Genomic DNA, 17,965 nt, shown 5'->3' on the forward strand with positions numbered 1-17,965 from the left:
TCCTGTGCCTAAACAAAGGAGACTGTAATAGGATGAGGCAGGATTTGGCTAGACTGGAAGCAAAGACTTTATGGTGCGACAGTTGAGGAACGGTTGAGGACTTTCAAAGCAGTTTTTCAAAGTTCTCAGCAAAAGTATATACCAATGAAAAGGAAGGACTGTATAAAAAGGGACAATTAGTTATGGATGTCTAAGGAAATAAGGGAGGCTATCATATTGAAAGATAAGCAGACAAAGTGGCAAAAACCAGTGGGAAACTAAAAGATTGGGAAAACTTTAAACGTCAACAGAAAGCACAAAAAAGCTATAAAGAAAAGTAAGACAGATTATGAGAGAAAACTAGCTCAGAATATAAAGACAGATAGCAAAGTTTTCTATAAACATATAAAATGAAAAAGAGTGGCTAAGGTAAATATTGGTCCTTTAGTTGATGAGAAGGGGGAATTTAACAATGGGAAATGAGGAAATAGCTGAGGTATTGAACAGGTATTTTGTGTCGGTCTTCACAGTGGAGGACAGGAATAACATGCAAGTAATTGATGACAAGGAGACTAAGGTAGGTGAGGACCTAGAAATGATCTTATCACAAAAGAGGCAGTGTTGGGCAAACTAATGGATCTAAAGGTAGACAAGTCTCCTGGCCCTGATGGAATGCATCCCAGGGTACTAAACGAGATGGTGGGAGAAATAACAAATGCCATCAAGATAATTTTCCAAAACTTGCTGGGCTGTGGGACAGTTCCAGCATATTGGCAAATGTGACGCCACTGTTTAAAAAAGGAGGTAGACAAAAGATGGGGAATTATAGGCCGGTTAGCCTAACTTCTGTAGTGGGAAAATGCTTGAAGCTATCATCAAGGAAAAAATAGCAAGACATCTAGATAGAAATTGTCCTATTAGGCAAATGCAGCATGGGTTCATGAGGGGCAGGTCATGTTTAATTAATTTACTGGAATTCTATGAAGACATTACGAGCACGGTTGACAACGGGCACCCAGTAGATGTTGTGTATCTAGATTTCCAAAAGGCATTTGACAAGGTGCCGCACAAAAGGCTGCTGCATAAAATTAAGGTGCATGGCATTACAGGCAATGTATTATTATGGGTAGAGGATTGGTTAACTAACAGGAAGCAAAGAGTGGGGATAAATGAGTACTTTTCCAGTTGGCGATCAGTGACTAGTGATGTGCCTCAGGGATCAGTGTTAGGACCACGACTGTTTACAATTTACAAAGATGATTTGGAGTTGGGGACCACATGGAATGTGTCAAAGTTTGCGGATGACAGTAAGATGAGTGGTAGAGCAAAGTGTGCTGAGGACTCTGAAAGTTTGCAGAGGGATATAGATAGTTTAAGAATAGCATATCCTTTATTGTTACTTATACTACCATACAGAAGTATAGGAGTACAGTGAAAAGTATTTACAATGGCTGTCTTTTAAAGGCACCATCTTAGGTACAAGTACCTAGATACAAATCTTGCAGACTAAAAAAGAAGTGGCCTTACACAAAGAGAATTAAAGGAAAGCATAAGCATTATTTACAGAGGTAATTACAACATAGTGAAAAGGTTTTAAATTAGAGTCCGTTAACAGCAGCTCAGCATGTGTTGCCAGGGCCAAGTCTGGCAACTGTCCCGCATCGCTCCAGCCTTCAGTCCGCTCCTCACCAGCACTCAGCAGCAACCAGGTAAGTCACGCTGTACCAGGATTCATACATCGGCTCCTCCATGACTCCGGGATTCGGCGCCCCGATGCTCCAGGGACTCAGCCCGTCCGTCACCACATCAGGCTGCCTGCTCCCACACTAACCATTGGCCGCCTTGGGCTGCCTGCTCCCATCTGCTCCCACTTGCTGCCTGTACGATGCTCCAGGGCTGCTTCCCCACATGCTGTTGTAGGGCTCGCTGCACGCGGTGTTCCGGGGCACGAGGGCCCACTGCTCTGGACTTGCCACAGGCTCCAGTGCTCAGGGGAGAGAAGAAAATAAAGGGGAAAAAGAGGAAAAAGAACAGGTGGAGCAGAGGAGCTCTGGCAGTAGTGTTCTACTCTGCCACCATCTTGCTGAATAAAAGTGAGTGGGCAAAGACCTGGCAGATGGAATACAATGTTGATAAATGTGAAGTCATCCATTTTGGTAGCAGTAACGGTAAAAACGGCTATTATTTGAACGGTAAAAAATTGCAGCATGCTGCTGTGCAGAGGGACTTGGGTGTCCTGTGCATGAATCACAAAAGGTTGGTTTGCAGGTACAACAGGTAATTAAGAAGGCAAATGGAATTTTGTCCTTCATTGCTAGAGGGATTGAACTTAGAAGCGGGGAAGTTATGTTACAGCTGTATTGGGTGCTGGTGAGGCCACAGCTGGAGTACTGCATGCAGTTTTGGTCTCCTTACTTGAGAAAGGATGTACTGGCACTGGAGGGGATGCAGAGGAGGTTCACTAGGTTGATTCTGGAGTTGAGAGGTTTGGGTTATGAGGACAAGGATTCTGACTGGACTAGGATTATATTCATTGGAATCTAGAAGAATGAGGGGGGATCTTATAGAAACATATAAAATTACGAAGGGAATAGATAAGATAGAAGCAGGAAGGATGTTTCCACTGGCAGGTGAAACTACAACAAAAGGGCATAGCCTCAAAATTAGGGGGAGAACTGAATTGAGGAGGAACGTCTTCACCCAAAGGGTTATGAATTTGTGGAATTCCCTGTCCAGTGAAGCAGCTGAGGCTTCCTTTGAATGTTTTTAAAGTTAAGATAGATAATTTTTTGAATAGTAAAGGAATTAAGGGTTATGGTGAGAGGGTGGGTAAGTGGAGCTGAGTCTCAAAAAGATCAGCCATGATCTTATTGAATGGTGGAGCAGGCTCAAAGGACCAGATGGCCCACTCCTGCTCCTGGTTCTTATGTTCTTATGAAGCCACAGCATCATCAGAAACCCCTTAAATTGAGGTTGATGGCTTGCAACCCAGAGACAGGCACCAAGTGTGACAAAACAACAGTGGGACTGAAATTAAACAAGCCTACCAAAGAGACAGGCTGACAAGCAGTCTTGTGAAGTGATTGTTTGGCAATGCATTGGTTAGGACATGTGCTAGATTGCATCCTTTGCCTGAAGGCCCTCACTGTAGCCTGGGAGAAGCTCCACTTTGGACGTCTGAGTTGACGACCAAGTGGCAGCACAAGGATGAAGCTGACTCGACAATGGAGGCCTGAAATAAAAAGGGAGTGGATTTTGTGGGGCTTCTGCAGGTATACAATGCAGTGGGCAGGTGACTTAAGCAGGAGGTGAAATTGAAATTTTGCTTTCTTGACAATGTGTTCAAATTAGGAAATTAACTCAGTAGCATTTTTGCGAAAGTCAGACCTCTTGCTGTCCTGTGGTGGGTTCCTTCTTTAAAACATTTATATGCCAATGTCCTGATACTTCTTCCAATTACACCCTACTTGCATGATGAAGACAGCAGTGCATCCACTGATACCCAATTCACGTCTGTTTAAAGGAGCTGTGCTGTGCCAGTTTTGTGCAGTTGGGTCTGAGGTCAGTGATTTTCCTTTCTTGCATCACTAAAGGAGGGGAACAGGAGAACAGCAGCTTGCGTAGAAACTCAGAACCATCAATGGTAACTCAGTGGAAGAATGGGGAATAGGGTTGGTGATATGGATGAGTGGAGGAGGATCGGGGCAGGGTGAAGGATTAGATCAGGGACATGAAGAAATGAAATGGGAAGTAGCTGCTTCCCGAGTGTGGTGGGTGTGTGAGTGATGGGAACAGTCAAACAAGGTAAGAAAATGAGAGCCATAGGGGTGATATCAGTACAGTCCTTATGCATGTCCACCTCGTGTAGTTAGCTGGCAGAATCCCTACAGGACTTTGAATTCACCTGCAAAATTTCAATTATCCCTGCTGAAAGCGATCTTGGATCATTTCCTTTACAAAGCAAAGAAGGGAGGGCCAATTGCACATGTTTTACACAGTGTGATGAGTACAACACCAACATGAACATTTAACAAAGATGAATGCAAAGACATAATACTGTTTCTTCCACAAGAAAGTGATGTCCTTAACTTCCATGAGACCATGAACGCATGCTACTCTTAAGTTATGCAGTACAATGAATTTTCTGACGAAGCTGGTCTATATTTTATATGGATCCTTTCCACAGCCCATCTTGGTTGAAGATAAATCTGGTAGATCTGCTGCCACAATACTTTTTCCTAGGAGGGGCCTGGTTGGTGTAGTGTGAGGAATACCACATGGCAGCTTTCAGTCTTTAAGCTCCCAGCCCCAATACCCCTTGGATTGACTGATAATTTACAATCTTCGATACAATTGGTCTTCTCTGCGAGAACTGTAGGTAGATGAGCCAGGTTGGCCATTCCTGAGCCTCTTTCTTGATTGCTGTGCCAATCCCTTTCATCTTGTCCTTTTTTATGATCATCCTTATCAAAGTACCAGAAACACATTTCCTCTGGCCTTCGAAAAGTGTTTGTCCTTGATGCCGAGTCTTCTGGTTTGCCCAAGAGGATTCTTGCCGCTGACCTGCACCTGCCGCATTGTTGGTTTCACCATAAAAAGGAAAAGAAAAGAAACAAAGCAGACTGGCTTTGTGTTCAAGGTCCTCTTTGTTTTGGAATTTGTGAGGGACCCACTAAAAATTGCCCCACCTCTAGATTTGAACATCACAACAGGAGTCAGTATGTATGACTCTGACTGAGGGATAGGGTAAGGTGTGAGGTGTGGGAGTGCATTCAGCAAGAGTCCCTACTGCCTTGAGCCCTTTCTCCACCTTCCTTTTCTTGACCACCTACAATTTCTTGCCAATCTGGGGCTGGAATGCACTTGCTGCATTTAAATGTCCAAAGTGTCCTTCTTCCAAACTGTCAAGAGTAAATGTGCAAGCCATTGATGATGTCAGACTAGTCCTCCTCGATGAGCCTCAAAGGCTCAACTCCTTCATTGAGCTCTGCAGAGCTGGGAGAATCCAATCCCTCTGACGGGGGTCTTCTGCAGATGGTTCTATCACCAGGACTCTCTGACCTGTTCCTACTCCTTGTGGTGTGTACTTCACCAAGCTGGAACATAGCTCCCAGTCCACCATCACCCCTCTGCTGTGTTAGGGTGGCAATGACTGGACAGGCACCTTGGTCATCCGCCTCTCTGCCTCAAAGAAGAGGAAGAAGAGAATTATGACTCTGAGGAATTGTTTTATAAAGATGGAATGACACCACCCATGGAAGGTTACTGTGAGGGAAGGATGTGAAAAGGCAATAAAATGAGGCAGATGGTAAGAATGAGTTCAAGTGAGATTGTGAGGAGGTGCTGCGAGATACAGGAATGAATGGAGCTGCGAGGCATGTTGGCCTGAGGCAGCTGTGCAGGGGAATTCTGGGGATGTAAGAATTAGGGAGTTGTTACTTGAATGTATCATGCCAGTCACCAGTGCCAACACTATCTGTGAGCAGAGAGCCATAATCCTGTTCTTCAGCTGCTCTCTGACTTCTAGCTCTGCCTGCTTACTTTCAGAGGCTTGTCCACCATGAAGAGTACTTCTCTGCAGGACCTTACCACCATGGATACCTAAGGTAGGAATAGATAACACACAATATTAAATTAAAGAACCAGAAGTGTCCCAACAGTCATCGTGACCTTAAGGAGAAGGCAAAGGAGATCATCAAAGAGAAAGCAAGACAACTGGAGATGAAGCCTCCAAGATACTGGATTCCCATGTCTAGATTGCATCAATACAGTACTTTTAAATATCTCTTTCATGGTATATGGATGTTCCTGGCAATTGGTGCCCCATCCTTAACTGCCTTGAACTCAGTGGCTTCCTCAGGCCACTTCAGAATGCAATTAAGAGTCAACTCATTGCTGTGGGACTCGAGTCATATCTAGACCAGACCAAATAAGGACAGCTCTTACTCCTGCAACATACACTCTTCAAGCTTCTGCCAACTCAATCATTTCCATTTTGGGAACAATCATGATTCCAGTCTGGTGCAAAAATGTCCTAGACAAGTTCACCTTTGATCTAGCAAGACTGCAGAAGCCTTATTGGGTAAAATTGTTTGATAAGCTTTGATTCAAACTTGAAGACTCCAACATAGCACACATTAATGTGAGTGACAATAAAGATTATGTACTCTAGTATCCTTCCTTATTTATTGGATTCGGGAAGATTAAGGGATACTGTCATACTCTGCGTTGACACATCAATTCCACCAGTTTCACAAAATTTGGGATGGTTGCCATTTGAAATCTATGCTGAAGTGTGACAAGAACTGAAGCAAATAAGAGCTAAAGGTATCACTGAGCAAATTGAAACATCACGGATATCAAATCCAAGAACTGCATGATGAAAAATAGTTGAATTCAGACCTTATCGCAATCAACAAAGCAATCATTCTAGAACAGTATCCAGGCCATACAATCTAAGAACTGTCAGCATCATTTCCACGACTCCACAGTCTTCATCAAGTTTGACATGCAACAGACCGCGATCTTTAGACACCTCTAGTGGAACAAAGTTGATATTTATTATAGTCCAGACCAGAGACCCCAGTGTATATTGTGGAGATAGCCTAGACTCTAACTTTTATATTTTTTTAAAAGGCAAGTGTTCCAGATGTGATTTGATTGGTCCACCACTAAGATTTAATCAAAACACACTTTATTCTTTCAACACAGTTAAAATATGAAAAAGAAATTAGCATAACTTTACTCTATTGAAATATTTAACAAGCTAATGTATTAATGTAATCATCAACTGTTCCAATATAGCAAAGAGAATTCCGTATAACAGTCTTTATTCTCACGTGCTCTCTCCAGTTGAGTGGAAAAAAACACTGAAAGAAACAACCTGCTCCTTTTGATTTTTAAGAGGAAGCCTCTCCGTCTAAGACTTCACTCTAGTAGCAGAGAACTCAAGCTTTCAGTTTCAGCAGCCAGTAAAAACCACCAATTAACCAAAAGCAAAACTGAAGTCCTTTTTTCCTGGGTCTGTGTGAGCCTGACCCCATCCACTCACCAACTGCCTGTCTGAAGGAGACATTTTGACACCACAGTGACAACACCCGTTTGCAAGAGAAACAGGTCAGAACACATTTCTTAAAGGCACAGTATCGTCACACATCTTAGAGGTTTTATTACTCATGAAGGTTGTTTCAGTACAGAAGAATGCCGTAAGGAATAATACAATAGGTTGGCATGGTGGCTCAGTGGTTAGCACTGCTACCTCATAGCACCAGAAATCCGGGTTTGATTCCACCCTCGGGTGACTGTCTGTGTGGCGTTTTCATGTTCTCCCTTTGTCTGCATAGGTTTCCTTTGGGTTCTCCTGTTTCCTCCCACAGTCCAAAGATGTGCAGGTTAGGTGGGATTGGCCATGCTAAATTTCCCATCGTGTTTCAGGATGTGCAGGCTAGATGGATTAGCCATGGGAAATGCAGGGGTGGGGCAGGGTAGGGTAGGGATAAAGTCTAGGTAGAATGCTCTTCGGAGGGTTGGTGTGAACTTGATTGGCCAAATGGCCTGCTTCCACGTTGTAGGGATTCTATGATTCTAATAAGTACAGCACCTAGTATCTTCCAGAAGGCTGTTTTTTCACTCAACATCGCACAATTTGACACTTAACCACAGAGGCATAGAGTGGCAGCAGCTTAACTAAAGCCTATACATGACAACATCAAAGATGTGCTTCTGATTGCATCTAACATGGAAGTGTCAGCGTTTATCATAAATGAGTTCTTAACCACACAGAGATCGTGGAGTCTCTTCAGAAATTATGGCTCAAAGATGCACAGTGGGAATGGAGGTAGTATCACTGCCAGTTCTAGAGCATTTCAATTCACATGCTGAAACATATGTTACAATAGATGCATTGGGAACTGCTGCTGGAGCTATTCAAGAGCAGGAAGCACCAGCCTGCATCTGCGTGAACATTGGCCCATGTATCTCCCTGGTAGAAAATTTACCCTTTGTATCAATCACGTGATAACAGAGGATATTCTATTCTATTCTATTCTAGTGGTGGCAACATTGTTAGCTAGATCAGTAACAGATCATCAACCTGTATTCAACAACAGACAGTCAGATCATCTTCATAAGTATAACTCCAAGTTTGAATATTTCGTGCAAATGGGAGCAGATGTGAGGTTTCTGGGTGAGATCATGTGTCTCTTGAAATCCATGCCCAGTGCATGTCTATAAGGTCCCTCACCAACTGCTACAGATGCACCATTGAAAGCATGCTGTCTGGGTGCATAACGGCTTGGTATGGCAACTGCTTTGCCCAGGACCGTAAGAAACTACAGAAGGTGGTGTGCACAGCCCAGACCATCATGGAAGTCAACCTTCCATCCGTGGAGTCTATTTGCACGGCCTGCTGCTGCGGAAAGGTGGCCAACATCATCAAAGACCCATCACACCCTGGTAATGACCTCCTACAACTTATTCCGTCAGGCAGAAGATACAGAAACCTGAACACAAACATGAGCAGGTTCAGGAACAGCTTCTTTCCGGCTATTATCAGACTGTTGAATGGACTCTAGCCTCAAATAATGTAACCTGCAATGTGACCTGTATGTCTCGAAGTCTTTTTGATCTCTACATCCTTTGCTTGCTGTGATCTGCTTGTACCGCTCGTAAACAAAGCTTTTCATTGTATTTCCGTACACGTGAAAATAAAATCAAAATCAAAAATCCTGTGATTGCTGTGATATTTGTAAGTGCTGTAAATAAATCTGTTATAGGTTTAGAACTTGTGATATTTCTGCTCTGCTCCGACGAAAATCAGATAGAAAAAATATACAACAAACCAGTGAATAAGTAACCTTGACACTGCACTCTGCTCGGAAAATGAGCATAACAAAGACTAATTTCTTCTTCAACAAATTCATCTTTAAGATGTCTAGAGCTGTTCTGTTGGCAGCAAAGCCCTCTGAGTCAGCTTCTTTGGAAAAGTAGTTTCTTACTATACCAATAGCACAAATTAATTTCTGTAGACACCTAAGTATTTCTCTAATATATTTGGAAATGTCCCCCATGTAACAGCAAAATCCAACAAAAGCCACAAGCATGATTCTGCTTCATCTTCTCTGCTGGCAGAAATAGGGGGCATAATTTCAGGTTTCTATAATGGGGACAGAGAGAATAAATATCAGAGAGAAAATGATAATGTGCTGGATATTCAGTTCAGATATAATTCAGAACACTCTGCATCTCTCCACTGTTCTGAAATGTCAAGTAACCATTTTTATCTTGAAATAATCAAATTATAGAAAAAAAGAAACCAGCTCCAATATCTGCCCAGCAGAAAGCTCTCAGCTCTTATTTTCTTTCCTTTTCATTGCAATGAAGCAATCAACTTGTCAATCCAGGGGTGATTGTCATGCTATTATTTACAGTCTCTAAGGGGACAGCGCTACTTTGATGCCTGTATATGTTGGAAATTATTATTTTATAGAGCTATCATCAGAAGGAAAAAAACAAGAAATTGTGATCACAGAAAATAAGTAACAGAACATCAGAATTGTATTATTTTATACAGCTATCATCAGAGTAAAAAAAGACATTATGACTACAGAAAATATGTAATTTTAAGGATGAGTTGTTTTGGTGATCTGATTGTAAAGTTGTGCAAAAGGTTTTGGCACCACATTCAAGAAGCAGACGCAAAGTACTTGGACTTAGTACAAGTCACTTGAGGCCAAAGCATGCTTTAAAAATTCAAAGGTAAACCAGCTTCTGGTATTTTTATTGAATGGAATACCACAAATGTGGACAGAGCTTTGAAATTCCTGTATGAATGTGAATCTGGACCTGACAGTATAATGCAGTTCTCCCAGCTCCCCAGCTCTGAGACTAGACTACTGCCAGAGGAGTACAGAACAAAATTTAGCCCAAGGTGAGTTTTTCAACTCAGTATAAAAGCAAAATTTCAAGTTGACCTGAACTGCTTTTTTAAATTTTTTGTTATTGGTAACTGACCTCACACATTCAGGAGCAGGGTAAAAAACATGATTGAGCATTACAACTACTTAGTTATACATTGATTAATTCAAAAAGATTGGGAATGGGATGATGTAGTGGGTTTAACAACCGACCTGGTTCTGACTCTAGCCAACTCTTGAACAACCCTCTCCTGCTGGTCGTAATGGCCATATTTGAATTGAATTTGTTGAAGAGTCTGAGGATGGTCACTAACAGACTAGTTTTTTTATACAAATGATGTCTAACACTAACTGAATGAATAATGTGGCATGAAATTCTCAGGGATTTGGCATTCTTACACAACTGCACGAAATAACCTAACGACACTGCAGTTCAGATTAGACTATACTGTACATTTTAAGAGCCAATTAGAAAACAGCACTGATCTCACTCACGGTGATATTCACATGCCATCCTAATTGAAAGGTAGATTGTGCAAATTTGACCTTAACTAATTTGATCAGACGAAAAATCTTTCAGAGCCTATTTATTTCCACCTAAAAATTCAAATGCACACGGTCAATGTCATAAACTGCATAAACTCCAGCTGCACAAGTCTGTAAAATTTACCTCATTGTACAATTCGTTTCTCAACTCACCACCGAGGAGGCAAAACCCCCAAGTTGATCAGAACTGCTTTTTTCTTTAATATTCATTTTTGGTACCTGAGCATCATTGGCAGAATCTGTGAACAGTTGGTCCCCTTATCTAAGGAAAGATACACTGGCAGTGGAGGCAGTTCACCAGGTTGATTACGGAGGGATTTTCTGAGCGGTTCAGTAGGTTAGGCTTGTACTCATTGGAGCTTGGAAGAGTGAGTGAAGACCTTATTAAAATATATAAGATTCATAGAGGATTTAAAAAGGTAGATATGAAAAGGTAGTCTCTCCTTATGGAAGAATCTTGGACAGGAAGACATAATCTCAGAATAAGGGGTTCACCCATTTAAAAGAGAGATAAAGGAGACTTTCTTCTCTCAGAGAATGATGAATCTGTGGAATTATTTACCACAAAGGGCTGTTGAAGCTGGGTCTTCAATCGAACATACCGGCTTGACGAGCAAGTCTGCAACCTCATCCACGACCCGAGCTACAAATCATCTCAAAAATCAAAAGTGTACTCAAGGTTGAGATAGACAGATTTTTAATCAGTAAGGGAATCAAAGGTTACGGGGAAAAAGCAGGAAAGCGGAGTTGAGGATTATCACAGCAACCATGATTTCATTGAATGGTGGAGCAGACTCAATGCAACAGGTAACCTAGTTCTGCTCCTACATCTTATGATCTCATTTATTGCCTTAAGAGGGAAATGGTGAGCTGCCTTCTGGAATCACAGCAGTCTGTGTTGTATAGGTAGACCCATAGTGTTGCCAGGCTGGGAGTTTCAGGACTTTTTTATCTGACAACAGTGAAAGAAGTAGCAATATATTTCCAAGTCAGAATTCTGTGTGACTTGTGGAAGGAACCTACAGGTGGTGGTGTTCCCTTGCATCTCTAGCTTCAAGGGGTCCCAGTATTTGAACATACTGTCGAAGGAGCCTTGGCAAGCTGCTACAGTACATCATGTAGCTGGTAGACACTGCTGCCATTGTTTCCAATTGCTTTGGAGAATCTTCGGAGAGTCAGCGTGGACTTGTTGGCCTGTTTCCGCACTGTAGGGATTCTATGGACTCTATGGAGTGCTATCCACTGAGCCACTGTGCCACCCCACTTGATTCTCGTTCTAGATTCTCCCATAAGAAGAAACATCATCTCCGTATCTACCCTGTCAAGATTCCTTGGGATCATTGTTTGTTTAAATCAAGTTGTTTCTTGATCTTCTAAACTCCAGTTGATAGAAACCTAGCCTGTCCACTTCTCCTCATAAGACAATCACTCATTTTAGGCATTAGTCAAATAAACCCTCTCTGACCTACTTCCAATACATTTAGATCCTTCATTGAAAAGGAGACCAATACTATATGCAATACTCCAGCTGTTGTCTCATCAGTACAATCAAATAAACAAATATGAATTGCCTTGTATAACTGAAGCAATATAATCAAGGTGATATGAGCAAAATATGTTTTTACTAAGTTGCACTGAATGCGTGGTGAATGCAGACTGAATTATGGTTTCCTACTGAGAACTGGATAACTATCTGGAAAGAAAAAATGCAGGTCCATGTGGAAAGGGCAGGATAGTGGTACTAGCTGCTTTGTTCTTGCAGAAAGCTAACATGGACTTAATGTGGTCTCCTTTATTAAGAACCATAGAATCCCTACAGTATGAAAACAGGCCCTTCAGCCCAACAAGTCCACACCGAACCTCAGAGAATCCCACCCAGACCTATTCCCCAAACCCACCTAATCTACACATCCCTGAACAGTATGGGCAATTTAGCATGGCCAATCCACCTAGCCTGCACATCTTTGGACCGTGGGAGGAAACTGGAGACCCGGAGGAAACCCACGCAGACACGGGGAGAATGTACAAACTCCACACAAACAGTTGCCTGAGGGGGAACTGAACCCAGGCCCCCGGTGCCGTGAGGCAGCAGTGCTAACCACTGAACCCCCTGCCGCCAAATTGTTATTGTTAACCATTCTTTGAATCACCTCACACCCAAGAGGCAAAAGAAGTTACCCACAATGGCAATGAACTACAGAAAACATCGAGCAAGTTACAAATCTAATGAATTGTGTTAATTTTGCTGATCATTGTAATCAGTGAAAATTCACAAAATGGCAACCAGCTTTGAAATTATTGTAAAAATGCAATTTAACTTCAAGCACTAATGTGCGGAAAGCTGCACAAGGAATGTTACTGTATATAAAGCACCAAACCAGCAAACCAATAGTCCTTGCTGCAGAAAACTTGTACTGCTTAGTAAAAGGCGCCCTCTGTTGGCTGGCCAAACTCAGGATATTGTGAACACTCTTCATACAGGATCTAGTATACTCTACCTGAGTCCTTGGCAGACATTTGATTAGAGCTGTGTCTTTGTCTCCTGTCACTGTCCATTGCTCTGGAATATTGATCAAAGCAGGAGATATTGACAAGAAAACTGGAAATTAAGAAGAATAAAAGGCTATCCTATTTGTCAAACTCATTCCTTTTACAAACAAAATCTTCCCTATCATAGATTATGTCAGATTTAATTTCATAAGAGAAGGTTCTGAATGAAAACTCTTTGATTACTAAATGCAATGAAGCAATATTAGGAGGTCCCGACCTGAAACATCAACCTGCTCCTCTGATGCTGCCTGGCCTGCTGTATTCCTCCAGCTCCACACTGTGTTGACACACACTGCCACCCAGCTTAGTGTCGTTTACAGGGTCAGGATCCTTCTTCAGAACTGGGGAGAGGGAATGAAGCTCAGAAATAAACAGAAAGAGGAGAAATGGGGCTGGGGAAGGTATGTTGGATGGTAATAGGTGGATGCAGGTAGGGGGTAGGGGGGATTGGTCAGTGGGAAGGGTGGGGCGGATAGGTGGGGAAGGAGATGGATAGGTTGTGTCAAGTCAAGGAGGCGAGAGGGAGGATGTGGGGCTGGGGAAAGGTAGGTGGGATGGTGATAGCTGGAGGCAGGTAGGGGGAACTGGGGATTGGTTGGTGGGAAGGGTGGGGCAGATAGGTGGGGAATGTGATGGACAGGTTGTGTCAGGTTAAGGAGATGAGAGGACGGAGGGGTGGGGCTGGGGGAGGGGAGGTGAGATGGTGATAGGTTGATGCAGGAAGGGGTAGTGGGGATTGGTCAGTGGAAAGACAGGTGGGGAAGAAGATAGACTGGTTGTGTCAGGTCAAGGAGGCAGGGATGAGAAGCAGGTTTGGACATGGGATAAGGAGATTTTAAAACTGGTGAAGTCCATGTTTAGATCATTGGGCTTTAGACTCGTGAGGTGGAATATGAGGTGTTGCTCCTCCAGTTTGCGGGTGGCATCACTGTGACACTGGGGGAGGCCCAGGATGGACATGTCATCAAGGGAGTGGGAGGGGGTGTTAAAATGGTTAGCACCGGGAGGTGTTGTTGATTATCACGTACAGCATGCAGATGCTCCGTGAATCGGTCACCGAGTCTGCGCTTGGTCTCACTGACGTAGAGGAAGCCACATCGGGAGTAATGGATACAATAGACCAGGTTGGAGGATGTACAGGTGAACCCCTGTCGGATATGGAAAGTTTGCTTTGGGCCTTGAATGGAGGTGAGGGTGGAGGTGTTGGGGGAGATGTAGCACTTCCTGCGGTTGCAGGGAAAGGTGTCGGGTGTGGCCGAGTTAGTGGGGAGTGTGGAGCGGATGAGGGAGTCACAAAGTGAGCGGTCCCTACAAAAGGCAGATAGGGGTAGGGAGGGAAATATATCTTTGGTCGTGGGGTCGGATTATAGGTGGCAGAAGTGGCAGAGGATACCTCTCTGTCTCCATTTCTGGTCCAATATCTCCCTCCCCTTCCTGGACCTCTCCATCTCCATCTCTGGTTCTGACATCTCCCTCCCTTTCCTGGACCTCTTTGTCTCCATCTCTGGTTCTGACACCTCCCTCCCTTTCCTGGACCTCTCCGTCTCCATCTCAGACAGAACAGTCCCTTATCCTCTGTTACACCGGCATCATCCCTTACCTCTTCCTCCGTTACATTGCTGACTGTATTGGCACTGCCTCATGCTCTCAGGAGCTTGAACAGTTCATCAACTTCACTAACACCTTCCACCCCAACCTCAAATTCACCTGGACCATTTCCGATATCTCCCTCCCCTTCCTGGGCCTCTCTGTCTCAGTCTCTGGTGACACAACCTGTCAATCTTCCCAACTATCCATCCCACCCTTACCACTGACCAATTCCCACCACTCCCTACCTGCATCCACCTATCACCATCCCACCTACCTTCCCTCAGCCCCACCCCTCCTCCCTCTATTTATTTCCCAGCTCCCTTCCCCCTCCCCAGTTCTGAAGAAGGGTCCTGACCCAAAACGTTGATTTTCCTACTCCTATGATGCTGCCTGACCTGCTGTGTTCCTCCAGCTCCACGCTGTATTGACTCTGACTCCAGCATCTGGAGTTCTTGCTATCTCAGGACAGCAATGTGTGCTCTGAGGAGGATGCTAAGAGGCTGCAGAGTGGACAGCCTGGCCGAATGGGCAAATATTTGGCAAATGCAATGTAATGTGGATAAATGTGAGGTTATCCACTTTGGTGGAAAAAACAGGAAGGCAGATTATTATCTGAATGGTGGTAGTTTACAAAATGTTGAGGTGCAACGAGACCTGGGTGTCATGTGGAACAGTCACTGCAGGTTGGGATGCAGTGCAGCAGGCAGTGAGGAAAGCTAATGGCATGCTGGCCTTCATACTGAGAGGATCTGAGTATCAGAGTAAGGACGTCTTGCTGCAGTTACACAGGCCCTTGGTGAGACCACAATTTGAGTATCACGTGCAGATTTGGTCTCCTAGTCTGAGGAAGGACATTCTTGCTATTGAGGGAGTGAAGCAAAGGTTGGCCAGATTCATTCGCAGGATGGCAGGACTCACATGAAGAAACACTGGATCAACTGGGTTTGGAATTTAGAAGAATGAGGGGGATCTCATAGAAACATATAAAATGCTGATAGGACTGGATAGGCTAGATGCGGGAAGAATGTTCCCGATGTTGGGCAAGTCCAGAACTAGGGGGTCACAGTTTAAAAATAAGTTGTAAGTCAGTCAGGACTGAGATGAGGAAGAACGTGAACCTGTGGAATTCTCTCCTACAGGAAGCTGTTGGGGCCAGTTCGTTAGGTATATTCAAGAGGGAACTGGACGTGACCCATGCAGCTATAGCTGAAGGGATCAAGAGGTGTGGAGAGAAAGCCGGAGTGGGATACTTAAATTGCATGATCAGCCATGATGATATTGAATGGTGGTGCAGGCTCAAAGGGCCGAATGGCCTACTCCTGCACCTATTTCCTATGTTCTGTCAGTTGTAAACTGAAGGAGTCGAATCCCTTTTAGTTCATGAAAATAACTGTTCACATTAGGTATACAAAAAGTAATGTGGACATAATCAATAACTCTCACCCCAAAACCACACATCATGGGGAGGCCTACAATTTGTCAGACATTTCTTTGATTTTTTTTTATTCACTCCTGGGATATGGACATCGCTTGCTAGACTGCATTTATTGCCCATCCCTAGTTGCTGTGGTGGTGAGGTGGTAAACTTCCTTTTCATCTGTCTGCTTACATCTGGCAAGAAAAAATAAACTGTCTCTTGGTATATAGCAAGCATCTGTAACATTTCTTATGTAGAAAAGTGTTTGAAATCATGAGGTGGTGCTTCTATCTCTAGCTGTATCCTGGAAACAGCCTAGCGTGTATAGGGGCCATGGTCACCCTGACAGCCATATGCAATGGTCACCCTGACCTGCTGTAAGGTTACATTGTAGCTGCAGCAGTTGGTAGATTTCAGTCGCAATCTGTTTTGTGAATCAGTGCTTCTCTATGTTGAACAACACTTGGAGGAAGCACGGAAGATGGCAAGGGTGCAAAATATACTCCGAGTGAGGGATTTCAATGTCTACCAGTAAGAGTGGCTCGGCTGCAGCACGACTGATCGAGCTGGTTGGATCCGAAAGAACATGGCTTCTCGACTGGGTCTGCATCAGGTGGTGAGAAGGCCAAGAGGGAAGAATATACTTGACCTCATCTTCAACAATCTAATGGCTGCAGATGCATTTGCCAATGACAATATTGGTAAGAGTAACCACCACATAGTCCTTGTGGAGACAAAGACCCACCTTCACATTTCAGAATAGCCCCCACCATGTTGTGTGGCACTATCACCATGCTAAATGAAACAAACTTCAAACAGATCTAGCAACTCAGGACAGGGGGATCTATGAGGTGCTGTGGGCAACAATAGCAGAATTGTACTCCAGCACAATCTGCAACCTCATGGCCTGGTACATCCCCCACCTCATAGTAGTATCCTAGGCTCAACCATTTTGAGCTGCTTCATCAATGACCTTCCCTCAATCATAAAGTCAAAGGTGCGGATGTTTGCCAATGATTGCATGATGTTCAGCACCATTTGTGACTCCTCAGATAATGAAGCAGTCCATGCTCAAATGCATCAAGATCTTGACAATATCCAGGCTTGGGCTGACAAGTGGCAAATGACATTCATGCCAGACAAATGCCAGGCAGTGACCATCTCCAATAAGAGACAACCTAACCACTGCCCCATGACATTCAATGGTGTTACCATCACTGAATCCTCTACTAACAACATCCTGGGGCACATCATTCGCCAGAAACTCAACTGCACTCATAATCACAGTGGCTAAAAGAGCAGGTTGGAGGCTAGGAATACTGCAGAGAGTAACTCACCTCCTGACTCCCCAAAGCCTGTCTATCATCTACAAGGCATAAGTCAGGAGTGTGATAGAATACTCCACACTTGCCTGGATGGGTGCAGCTCCAACAACACTCGAGGCTCAACACCATTCAGGACAAAGCAGCCCATTTGAATGGCACCACATCCACAACCATCCACTCGCTCCATCACTGATACTCAGCAGCAGCAATGTGTATTATTTACAAAGTGCACTGAAGAAATTCATCAAAGATCCTTAGACAGCACCTTCCAAACCCATTTGGAAGGACAAGGGCAGTAGATACATGGAAATACCACCACCTGTAAGTTTCTCTCCAAGTCACTCGCCATCCTGACTTGGAAATATATTGCCACTCCTTCCCTGTCGCTAGGTCAAAATCCTGGAAAAATCCACCCAAAGACCTTTGAGAATCTACCTACTGCACATGGACTACAGCAATTCAAGAACTCAGCTCACCATCACCTTCTCAAGGGCAGCTAGGGACAGGCAATAAATTCTGGCCAGCCAGAGACAAATACATCCCTTGATTGAATATAGAAAAGACATCTGATTAGTTAGTCCTCAATGAAGTTGAGATTAGAAAATTTACTGTTGGCACTTGCTTCCTACTAAGAGCCTGTCCTT

Source organism: Rhincodon typus, chromosome 23 (assembly GCF_021869965.1).
Source record: "Rhincodon typus isolate 14 chromosome 23, sRhiTyp1.1, whole genome shotgun sequence".
Lineage (NCBI taxonomy): Eukaryota > Metazoa > Chordata > Chondrichthyes > Orectolobiformes > Rhincodontidae > Rhincodon > Rhincodon typus.